Source organism: Lynx canadensis, chromosome A3, assembly GCF_007474595.2.
Source record: "Lynx canadensis isolate LIC74 chromosome A3, mLynCan4.pri.v2, whole genome shotgun sequence".
NCBI classification, from domain to species: domain Eukaryota; kingdom Metazoa; phylum Chordata; class Mammalia; order Carnivora; family Felidae; genus Lynx; species Lynx canadensis.
The window spans coordinates 79,410,941-79,423,679 of NC_044305.1; the positions used below are offsets into that span (position 1 = coordinate 79,410,941).

General features: G+C 39.2%; 1 protein-coding gene across 2 annotated transcripts in view; it reads left to right on the forward strand.

Annotated features, from left to right (window-relative positions):
- The window catches only part of COMMD1 (copper metabolism domain containing 1), a 191,815-nt gene that overhangs the window by 37,620 nt on the left and 141,456 nt on the right, over positions 1-12,739 (forward strand). The window contains exon 1 of one of the 2 annotated variants that reach the window (XM_030310679.1): positions 12,156-12,238. The exons of the other annotated variant lie outside the window; for it this stretch is intronic. The gene's annotated coding sequence lies outside the window, so the exon portion shown is untranslated. Of the gene's footprint in view, positions 1-12,155; positions 12,239-12,739 lie in introns of those variants that run through there. 2 annotated transcript variants of the gene reach the window in all.

Here is a 12,739-nt window from a genome sequence, read left to right on the forward strand (position 1 = left end):
AACTATATTGCCATGAAAATAAAAACATTCAATAAGAGTTTCCAAGATCTGGAAAGATCAGGTAGGGAGAATAAGGAAAGTGTTTCATTCTTGTTTACAAAGGTGCAATCTACTAAATTGTTGTGAGTTATTGGTAGCTTAAGAGAAAAGAGAAAGGGATTCCTTAAATCCAGAACATAGAATGTTAAATAACCAGCAATGTTCCAAACAAAAAAAGCCATAACAATTGTAATTACTTTGCATCAGTTGATTCAGTTCATGTAATTAATTCTCATTTTGCTTAATCTCTGAGTTATCAGTTTATGACCCATCTATTCTCTACTGGAGTTCTGGAATCCTTGCTCAGTCAGTGGTATGATCTCATAATTATTTAATTTAAGCAATGGCATCAAAAGTCTGTACTCAGATTACTTGTCCTAGTTTTTTCCATGGATCTGTAGAACAGTCCCATTGTTGAAGGTGAAGGATTTTGGTTTGTAGGTGACTGAAGAACTTTCAAGAAAGCATCAGAATAAGACAAACTACTTATGAGTGACAAAGGACCCTAAAGTAGTCACGATTAAAGATTTTATGAGAGCTGATTATAAAAGTAATACAGTTCACAAGAAATTTGGTTGTTTCTGTGACATAACACATTTGAAGATAATAATTGGAATTATGACTAATACCATTATATCACAGACATTAAGGGCATTGACAAAGTTTCTAGAAACTTCATATAATTTCTGAAGTACATATATAATAACACTTCCCCATACAGATAACCTAGGGAAGTTAAACATCACTTTTTTATGTGACAGTGTTCCCATGCAGTTTAACATATCAAGTAAACCAAATTATTTTAAACATTTCTCTTCTTAAAAGGTGAAAGAAAAAAACCCTTTGAGATTTTCCAGATGCTCTCCTGGAAATCTAAAAATCCGTTTCAAGATCAAGACTTTATATAGGGTTTGATTTGGGGAAGGCAAAATATCAAAGTTGTCAAAAGGTTTGAACACAGTTGATTTAATAGGATCACAGATCACTTTTTTAAAGAAGATTCCATTCTTTTAAATGATTGGAAACATGATCAAGCACCAGAAATTATCCCAGTAAGATACAGAATCTGCTCATTGGGTGAATTACTTACAAGCTCAAGAAGAACCTTTCATATTCTCTTTAGAGCAGACCAATAATCTAAGAAACTTTTTTTCTTTTTTTCTTTAAATGTGTATTTATTTATTTTGAGAGAGAGTGCACACGCACGAGCGGGGAGGGACAGAGAGAGAAGGAGAGAGAGAATCCAAGATTGAGACGTAGGTCTCCGTCTCATGACTCAGGAGATCATGACCTGAGTCAAAATTAAGAGTCAGACACATAACTGACTGAGTCACTCAGGTGCCCCCTCCTTGAAAACCTTTTCATACAGAGATATTTTCCTTAACCCTTACTATTTCTGGTATTCTAGAATTGTTCTAGAATTACTAGAAATTCCATTTACATATAAAATAGATTATATATTTAAACTATTAGTAACCTTTATTTTACAGATGTAGTAGACAACTGAATTGCCTGTCCTTTATTGGCATTTTGTAGCAGATTAACCCATTTTATAAATATACAATCTTATGAATTCTACATATATATTTTTCACAGTACAACGTCTCAAAATGTGGCAAAAAACCGCATGTTTATTTACAGACCTTAATATCTTCAGTCTCTCTGTAAAAAATTAGAGTCCAAAAATATAGAAACTTAAACTTAGGGGCACCTGGCTACTCAGTGGTAGAGGATGTGACTCTTACTCTTGGGGTCCTGAGTTTGAGCCCCACATTGGGTGTACATAGAATTTACTTAAAAAACAAAGAATCCAAACAAAATTTAAAATTATATTTAGTAATTAATGTTTCAGTGTGTTATCTTATTTAGAAGTGATGTGGGAGCACCCTGGGTGGCTCAGTCATTTGAGTGTACGACCTTTGGCCTTAGGTCATCATCTCACAGTTTGTGAATTTGAGCCCCACATTGGGCTCGCTGCTGTTAGGCCTGCTTCAGATCCTCTGTCCCCCTCTCTCTTTGTCCCTCCCCCTGCTCATGCTCTTTCAAAATAAAATAAACAAAAAAAGAAATCTAGATATTCAGTAAATATCTGGCATTTAATGTAACTGAGATAGTTTTAAGTTTCAAGTTACCAAAAGATTTTGGTAATAAAGTTTGTCAGAACAATGACTCAGTTTGATTAAAATTTAAAACTATTAGCTTCATAAACCTTTTAAAATATATTCTTTTTAAAGTTTATTTATTTAGTTTGAGAGAGAGAGTATAAGTGGAGGAAGGCAGAGACGAGAGGGCGAGAGTGAGAATCCCAAGGAAGCTCTGCATTTTCAGCACAGAGCCTGACACAGGGCTTGATCTCACAAACTGTGACATCACGACCTGAGCCAAAATCAAAGAGTCGGACACTTAACTGGCTGAGCCACCCAGATGCCCTTATTAGTTTTATAATCTTATTTGATTACTAAATCCAAGTAGAAGAAAATTTATGTATTAATGCATTATACTTATTGCTAATAACTCTAAGGACATTCCTATTTTACTAAACCAACAATATTAAACTAATGTTATTTACCAAAGCTTTATCCAAATCACATAAACCTGAAGTACATTTGGGTTAGTGCCTATATTTTAGGCACTATATATTTTATTTTATTTTATTTTTTTATTTTTTAATTTATTTTCAACGTTTATTTATTTTTGGGACAGAGAGAGACAGAGCATGAACGGGGGAGGGGCAGAGAGGGAGGGAGACACAGAATCGGAAACAGGCTCCAGGCTCTGAGCCATCAGCCCAGAGCCCGACGCGGGCTCGAACTCCCGGACCGCGAGATCGTGACCTGGCTGAAGTCGGACGCTTAACCGACTGCGCCACCCAGGCGCCCCGGCACTATATATTTTAGAATAGTTTGTATAGGCACTTTTCTCTAAGCCAATTAGAATAGTCTTTTATTAATTTAGTAATACATCTAGAGGTAGGAAAAAATATATAGACATACCAAATAGAGGGGCGCCTGGGTGGCGCAGTCGGTTAAGCGTCCGACTTCAGCCAGGTCACGATCTCGCGGTCCGTGAGTTCGAGCCCCGCATCGGGCTCTGGGCTGATGGCTCAGAGCCTGGAGCCTGCTTCCGATTCTGTGTCTCCCTCTCTCTCTGCCCCTTCCCCGTTCATGCTCTGTCTCTCTCTGTCCCAAAAATAAATAAACGTTGAAAAAAAAAATTAAAAAAAAAAAAAAAAAAAGACATACACAAATAGAGATCTTTATGACTTTCTAAAGTTTTTAGCCATGTGTCAGGCATAAATACAATACAGTCACTAGTTTACATATAATAGTTGGTTCTCATCTTTGTCCTGCTTTATATTTTTAACTAAATGTTATCCTAGTAAATGGAATAAGTTGTTACGTGCTCAATTAAAGGCTAAAGTTTATTATCAATATTTGTGGAGGAGATTTTTAAGGTTTTCTTTTTCCTAATGTGTAATCTATGGAGGCTTTGGACTAAATTTTGTTCGGTTAACCTTTTCACCTAGGCTGTTGCTTTTGTGGGGGGAGGGTTCTGAGTCCCTAGAGGGAGGGATCAGGGACTACAGTTCCAGTGACTCTGTGGATTTGAGGGGCTGGAGTGGGGGAGGAAAGGTCTTGGAGGAGCCAGCTTAAGTTTTCTTAAAGAAGCCATTTACTTAAGTTATAAAGTATTCTTAGTTAAAATCATGCCAACAAGAAAGGAAGCAGACAGAATTAGTGCTGTAGTGACAGAGGAATGTAGTCAGTAGGAGCTTGAGAAGGAGGATTTCATTTAACCAAGTTCACGAAAGGAGCAGGATCAAGAAGGGAGGAACAGAGCAAGCCTTAAAGCAAAAATCCAAAAAGCACTTGCAACCTGAGAGAAGAACAGAGAGGGCCTTGAAACCAAAGCCGGGAAGAACTTGGAACCCAAGAGGGTAACTTCCAATGAAGAGCCTTGGACTGTAACCCAGCTTCGGAGAGTGTACTCATATAAAATGTGACTGAAACCGTAACCCCTTTTATGGTTTACCCCATGGATACAAGAGACATCCTCAAAAAAGGTGTAGCCTCCATGATCTACTCATTCTCAAAGATAGCCAAACAGAGAAAGCAAAGACCCCGGTGCCAAAGGCAGTAAGAATAGTGTTTGTGAAAAACTTGTCTCATTCACCCACAAAATGAGACACATCTGATCACTGATCCTCTAATCTGTGACACTGGACAAGTGATACTCAGATAGGACTTCTCCGTAAGAAGACAGAAGATACAGGTCCTTTGGGCCCGAGACCCTTTATTTAGACAACTCCTGTGAGAGCAACACAGGTGGTAGGAAAGTGTCTTGGGCCCTCATGTGATGGTTGGCTGCTTGTAGACACATACCCAACAATCTGCACCCTGCAGAAGGTGGAAAATCAGTGACCAAAGCATTCTCACTGGATCCAAGTCATGCTCTCAGGACACAAAACAAAACAGATGGGCCACAGTGGCCGTGGAAGGTAATGGATCTGTAACAAGATTACTCAAACAAAGAGTTAACATTACCAAAGAAACTAGTTTCTACAGGTATTTCCTCTTGTAAATCTAAGTTCTGAAAAATTCCTTTTAGAAAAGACAGGAAAGGCTTTTGCCATCCTTGCTCATTGGACCCTTAGTAGGGATACGGGAGGTCTGAATAGTAAAAAAGTTTACCTTACTCAGCTTGGTCAGAAGTGCTCGAGATCGCAGCTGCAGTCTCCAGAGTGAGCAAGGAGTTCCAGTAATTTCATCCTCGTTGCCAGAACTGATGGGAGGAAACTTACCTCTTCAACGTTCTGGTTTGGTCCGTTGCTTGGAGGTCTGCCAATTAACTGACATAGGCAGTTATAGATATTATAGATAATCTGTTGATAGATTAACAGAAAAGACAAGTTTTATTTGCCATTGATGTGGTCGTGCTCAGTTGTAATTCACTCAGTACCACAGATAAAAGGTTTATATACTAAACTTTAAAAGTTGGGAAGTTAAGCTTCTGTGGGCTTTTTTTTTTGTTGTTTTTTAAGTTTATTTATTTATTTTGAGAGAGGTGAGGTGAGGGGTAGAGAGAGAGGGACAGAGAGAATCTCAAGCAGGTTCCGGCATTGTTAGTGTAGAGCCCAATGTGGGGCTCAAACCCACAAACTGAGGTCATGACCTGAGCTGAATCAAGAGTCAGATGCTTAACTGACTGAGCCCCTTGTTGGGCTCTGCGATGACAGTGTGGAGCCTGCCTGGGATTCTCTCTGTCTCTCTCTGTCTCTGTCTCTCTCTCAAAATAAATAAACATTAAAAAAACAGTACCTAAGAGTGAAGTGACTTGGGTCATCTGGTAGGTATATATTTAACTTTTTAAGAACCTGTCAAAGTATTTTCTTTCCTTTTTTCCAGATTTATTGAAATGTAACTTGACAAATAAAATTGTAAGATATGTAAGTAGATAATGTACTGATTTTTTTTTTTAAGAAAGAGAGCCAATCAGAGGGGCAGGGCAGAGGGAGAGAGAGAGAGAATCCCAAGCAAGTCCCATGCTCAGCATAGAGGCCCAATGGGGATCAATCCCACAACCTAAGGATCATGACCTCAGCTGGAAATCAAGAGTCTATTGCCTCAACTGCTCAACTGACTGAGCGGACTGAGGCACCCAGGCCACCCCAATGTAATGATTGATATGGGTACATTATGAAAGGATTTCTCTTCCATTGAGTTAGTTAATTAACACATCTATTATCTCTCATATTACCTCCTGCCCCCTACCCCTCTTTCTTTTTCCCTTTGGTGAGAACATTTAAGTTCTATTCTCTTAGCAGATTTCAATTATACAGTGTTATATCAGCTATAGTCACCTTGTTATCCATTTGATACTCAGCCCTTACTAATTTATAACTGAAAGTTTTCATTCTTTTCTATTTTTGTTTTTTTTTTTTGGAATAGCTTGAGAAGAATAGGTATTAATTCTTCTTTAAATGTTTGATGGAATTCACCTGTGAAGCAGTCTGGTCCTGGACTTTTGTATGTAGAGAGCTTTTTGATTACTGATTCAATTTCCTTCCTGGTAATTGGTCTGTTCAAATTTTCTACTTCTAAAAACAGAACAAAAAAACCCATTTTGTCCCTATGTCTTCCTGATTCAATTTTGGGAGGTTATATGTTTCTAGTAATTTATTCCACCCAAGCTGTCCAGTTTGTTGGCATGTAATTATTTATGATCTTTTCTTATAATCCTTTATGTTTCTGTGGTATCAATTGTTATTTCTCCTCTTTCATTTCTGATTTTGTTTGAGTTCTCCCTCTATCTCTTTTTTCTCATGAGTCTGGTTAAAGGTTTATCAATTTTGTTAATTTTTTAATGTTTAGTTTGAGAGACAGAAAGAGCATGAGCAGGGGAGGGGCAGAGGGAGAGGGAGACACAGAATCAGAAGCTGAGCTGTCAGCACAGAACGCAGCATGAGGCTTGAACTCACAAACCCTGAGATCATGACCTGAGCCAAAAGTTGAACACTTAACCAACTGAGCCACCCAGGTGCCCCAATTTTGTTGATCTTTTGAAAGAAGCACTCCTGGTTTCATTGATATGTTCCTTTTTTTTTTTAAGTTTCTATTTTGTTTATTTCTACTTTAATCCTTATTATTTCCTTCCTTCTACTGGTTGGGGGTTTTTGTTCTCTTTTTCATGCTTTGTTAGGTGCAAGGTTAGGTTGTTATTTGAGATTTTTCATTCTGAGGTTATAAACTTTTTTTATTGATATAAACTTTCCCTCTTTAGAATCACTTTTGCTGCATTCCAAAGATTTTGGACCATTGTTTTTTTATTTTCATATTTCCCCATGTATTTTTTGATTTCCTTTTTGATTTCTTGCTTGACCTATTCATGTTTAGTAGCATACTATTTAACCTCACAAATACATGATTTATGCTTTTTCCAGAGTTTTTTCTTGTGGTGATTTCTAGTTTTACAGTGTGGTAAGAAAAGATGCATGGTATACTTTGATCTTTTTTGACTTTGTTGAGATTTGTTTTGTGGCCTAATATGTGCTCCTTTCTAAAGAATGTACCATGTTCACTTGAAAAGAATGTGTATTTTGCTGTTTTTAGGATGGGATGTTCTGAATATATCTGTTAGATACATTTGGTCCAGTGTGTCATTGAAGGTGACTGTTTTGGGACTTCAAGCTGTATTACAAAACTGTAATCATCAAGACAGTATGGTACTGGCACAGGAACAGACACTCAGATCAATGGAACAGAACAGAGAACCCAGAAATGGGCCCACAAACATATGGCCAACTAATCTTGACAAAGCAGGAAAGAATATTCAATGGAATAAAGACAGTCTTTTCAGCATAGTGGTGCCGGGAAAAACGGACAACGACATGCAGAAAAATGAACCTGGACCACTTTCTTAACACCATACACAAAAATAAGCTCAAAATGGCTGAAAGACCTAAATGTAAGACAGGAAGCCATCAAAATCCTTGATGAGAAAGCACGCAAAACCTCTTTGACCTTGCCTCAGCAACTTCTTACTCAACATGTCTCCAGAGGCAAGGGAAACAAAGGCAAACATGATCTATTGGGACCTCATTAAATAAAAAGCTTCTGCACAGTGAAGGAACAATCAGCAAAACTAAAAGGCAACCGACAGAATGGGAGAAGATATTTGCAAACAACCTATCAGATAAAGGGTTACTATCCAAAATCTCTAAAGAACTTATCAAACTCAACACCCAAAAACAATAATCCAGTGAAGGAATAGGCAAAAGACATGAATAGACACTTCTCCAAAGAAGATATCCAGATGGCCAACCGACACATGAGAAAATGCTCCAACATCACTCATCATCAGGGAAATACAAATCAAAACCACAATGATATACCACCCACATCTGTCAGAATCGCTAACATTAACAACTCAGGCAACCACAGATGTTGGTGAGGATGCCAAAAGAGAGGATCTCTTTTGCACTGCTGGTGGGAATGCAAACTGGTGCAGCCACTCTGGAAAACAGTACAGAGGTTCCTCAAAAATTAAAAATAGAACTACCCTATGACCCAGCAATTGCACTACTAAGGTATTTATCCAAGGGATACAGGTATGCTGTTTCGAAGGGACACATGCACCCCCATGTTTATAGCAGCACTATCAACAATAGCTAAAGTATGGAAAGAGCCCAGATGTCCTTCGGTGGATGAATGGACAAAGAAGATGTGGTGTATATATATATATATACAATGGAGTATTACACAGCAATCAAAACGAATAAATCTTGCCATTTGCAACTACATGGATGGAACTAGAGGGTATTATGCTAAGCAAAATTAGAGAAAGCAATTATCATATGACTTCACTCATATGAGGACTTTAAGATACAAAACAAATGAACATAAGGAAGGGAAGCAAAAATAATAAAAACAGGGAGGGGGACAAAACAGAAGAGACTCATAAATATGGAGAACAAATAGAGGGTTACTGGAAAGGTTGTGGGAGAGGGATGGGCAAAATGGGTAAGGTGCATTAAGAAATCTCCTGAAATCATTGTTGCACTATATGCTAAGTAACTTGGATGTAAATTAGAAAAAAATAATAAAAATTAAAAAAAAAGACAAAAAGTGTTCCATGTTAATTTCTGTTTGGATGGTCTATCCATTGATATAAGTGGGATGTTAAAGTTCTATTACTATTGATTACTCTCTTTTTGTCTCTTATTAATTATTTTTATGTATTTGGGTGCTTTCACATGGGTGTATGAATATTACAATTTTTTAACATCTTGTTGGAATGTTCCTTTTATGCTTATTTAATGTCCTTCTTTTTTGTGTGCAGTCTTGTTTTGTTTTAAGTTTATTTATTCATTTTGAGAGAGAGCACGCAGGGGAGGGGCAGAGAGAGAGAGAGAGAGAGAGAGAGAGAGAATCCCAAGCATGCTCTGCACTGTCAGCATGGAGCCCAGTGCGGGCTCAGACCCACAAACTGTGAGATCATGACTGAGCTGAAACCAAGAGTCAAATCCTTAACAGACCAGGCACCCCTACAGTCTTTGTTTTAAAGTCTATTTGTTCCTTGGGGCGTCTGGTTAAGCGGTCAGCTTTGGCTTAGGTCATGATCTTGCTGTTTGTGAGTTCAAGCCCCACATTAGGCTCTGTGCTGACAACTCAGAGCTGGAGGCTGCTTCAGATTCTGTGTCTCCTCTCTCTCTCTGTGCCTCCCCCACTTGCACTCCATCTCTCTCTTTCTCTCAAAAATAAACATTAAAAAAATAATATTAAGTCCATTTGTCCTCTACAAGTATTACTACCCTGACCTTCTTTTCACTTCCATTTGCATGATAAATGCTTTTCTGTCCCTTCACTTTTAGTCTGCATGTGTCTTTAGATCTAAAATGAGTGTCTTATAGGCAGCATGTAGATGGGTCTTGCGTTTTTATCCATTCCATTACCCCACGTCTCTTGATTGGAGTATTAGTCTGTTTACATTCAGAGTAATTATTGATAGGTATGTTCTTATTGCCATTTTGTTATTTGTTTATGATTGTTTTTATAATTGTTCTGGTTCCTTTCTTGTTCTCTTCTTTCATGGTTTTTCTGGCTTTTGTTAGGATTATACTTGGATTCTTTTCTCTTTATTTTAGGTATATGTATTACTGGATTTTGATTTGTGGTACCATGTCGTTTATATATAACATCTTAGACACATAGAAGTCCATATAAGATGGTGGTTGCTTAAGTTTGAACCCGTTTTTTATTCCTCTCTCCCCACATTTCAGGTTTATGGTGTCATACTTAACATCCTTTACATCCTTTTATTTGTGAATCCTGGACTGATTTTTATTGATATGGTTAATTTTACTGCTTTTGTGCTTGCTACTTGTTTTATTCCTGCTTATGGTCTTTCCATCAGTCTGTTTAATATTTATTTTTCTTAAAAAATATTTTATTTTATGTAGTCTGTACACACAACGTGGGGCTCAAACTCAGAACCTAAGATCAAGAGTTGCATGCTCCACCAACTGATCCAGCCAGGTGCCCTCTCCCCCACCCCCTTAACTTTTCTTGTAGAGATGGTTCAGTGGTGATGAATTCCTCCAACTTTTGTTTTGTCCGGGAAACTCTATCTTTCCTTCTATTCTGAATTGTACCCTGCTGGATAGAGTGTTCTCTGCTTCATGTTTTTTTCTTTCATCACTTTGAATATGTCATGCCACTCCCTACTGGGCTCCAAAGTTTCTGTTGAAAAATCAGCTGATAACTTATAGATTTCTCTTTTAAGTAACTGTTTTCCTTTCTCTTGCTGCTTTTAAAATTCTCTCTTTATCACTACTTTTTGCCATTTTAATGCTATATGTCTTGGTGTAAACCCCTTTGGCTTAATATTATTGGGGGTCCTCTGTCCCTCTTGGATCTAGATTTCTGTTTCTTTCTCTCTAGATTAGAGAAGTTTCCAGCTATTATTTCTTCAAATAAATTTTCTGCCTACTTTTTTCTCTTTTCTCCTTTGGGATCCCTATAATGTGAATATTATCATGCTTGATGGTGTTGCTGAGTTCCCCTTAGTCTATTTTCATGTTTTATTAGTATTTGTTTCTCTCTCCTATTAAACTGAGTGCTTTCCATTACTCTATTCTTTAGGTCATCAATCCATCTTCTGTTTCCTGTAATCTGCTATTCATTCATCTAGTGTACTTTTGATTTTATTTGAGTTGTTCATCTCTGATTGTTTTTTTTTTATGTTTTCTATCCCTTTGTTGAGGTCTCACTGAGGTCCTCCCGCTGTTTTCTCCAGTCCAGTGAGCATCTTTATGACCATTATCTTTTAAAAAAAAAGTTTATTATTTTTTTATTTTTGAGGGAGACAGAGAACACGCAAATAGGGGAGGTACACAGAGGATCTGAAGTTGGCTCCACGCTGAGAGCAGAGAGCCTGATGAGGGGTTCAAACTCACAAACCTTGAGATCATGACCTGAGCTGAAGTCAGATGCTTAATCAACTGAGTCACCCAGGTGCCCCTATGACCATACTTTAAATTCCCTATCAGGCCTTTTACTCATCTCTGTTTCATTTAGCTCTTTTACTGTGATTTTGTCTTTTTCTTTCATTTTGGACATATTGCTCTGTCTCCTAAATTTGTCTGCCTTTCTGTGTCTGTTTCTCTGTGTTAGAAGAGTCAGCTATGCCTCTTGCTCTTGAAATTTTGGCCTTATGAAGAACAGATTTTTGTAGTGCCCTGTCGCGCAGTGTCCACTGTTTACCAGAACCTGGCACTTCAGGAGTTCTCCTATGTGTGTTGCATGCTTTCTGTTGTGGCTGAGCCGCATTTGCCTTCAGTCCAGTCATCTACAATGGCTCTTTTTGCCCTGTTGTGGCAGGGTTTGATCCCTGTGTTATTATTGGGCCATTCTGGGGTTGCCTTGGGCTTGGGTTGAGTCAGACTAGGCTTTTGCCATGACTTAGTAGCCCTGAACTGCAGGGTAGTTTCCCTGTGTTATTCTCTGAGAAATTTTCATTGGTGGGTGGGGCCTGCAGTCAGACCAGTGTCTGCCCCAGCCTGCTGCCAGGGTCGTAGTTGGACTGGTGTGTGTGGTTATTGTCCCTTCTCCTCAGGGCAGGAGTCCACTTTGGACTGGTGCTGGCCCTGGTCTGGGCTGCTTACACATGCCTGGCTTGTGGCACCAATTTGAATGGGCTCCAGCCAACGGCGTATTGGAGGGGGCATGTCTGCAGGAGAATGTGGGGCAGGAGGCTTGGTTCCAGCAAGGTCCCTGCAGGCCCCTGCAGGTCTTCTGTGGGAGGGGGCCTGCAGCTGCTAGGAAAACTCCTGTGGAGGCTGGGTTGTGGGCACAGACACACAGAAGCATGTGGGGGTGGTGCACATTCTTAATAAGCTAGGTGGAGATTGTGGGTGCTATGCTGTTTCCTGCAGGTGTTTGTGTATCTAGGCTCAAGCACGGGGGAGGAAACTGACACCTGTCAGCCTTTTTATTCTGGGGAATTCTCCCAAGGATCCCTGCCCCTCCAGCACACACTCTGAGATTAGTAAACAAATCTCCCTCTTGTGTAGCCCAGGTGTTTCCCACATTGCCACTTCTGAGCTGTGTCTCAGCAGGGCCGTTTGTTGTGCTGTGTCTTTAGTGATGGATACTCTTGGCTCTCCTAGAGCCTAGCCTGCTGATTTTTAAAGCTTCATGTGGTAAGTTCCACTGATTCTAAGAACTTGCCAAAGTTAGGCCCCTTTGGTATTCACAGCCACATGTTATGGGTATTCATCTTCCAATGTGGGTCTCCATGCCTGTGGTGCCTGGTGTTTGGTTCTGCTCCTTTCCCCCTATGCGCCTACCATAGGAGCATGCGTCCTTCCTTCCTGCAGATAGTCCCATGGGTCCCTTTTGCTCCTGCCTGTGTCTCTGCCCTTCCTACCCTCTTCAGTGTGGCCTCTTCTCTACATTTAGCTGTGGAGAGTGTTCTGCCAGTGTTTTGATCATTTTCTGGGTATTTATACTGATGGGAGGTATAATCTAGTTGTATCTGTGGGACAAGGTGAACTTAGGATCCTCTTACTCAGCTTTCTTTCAAAGAATTGTTTTTGCTCTTATCTTGTTGTCCATCCTGTGTCTGTTTCTCCAAGTGCAGTGAGACCATCTGATGTACTGTTCTGGCTGTGAACATGTATTTAAAACCTTTGAGAGAACAC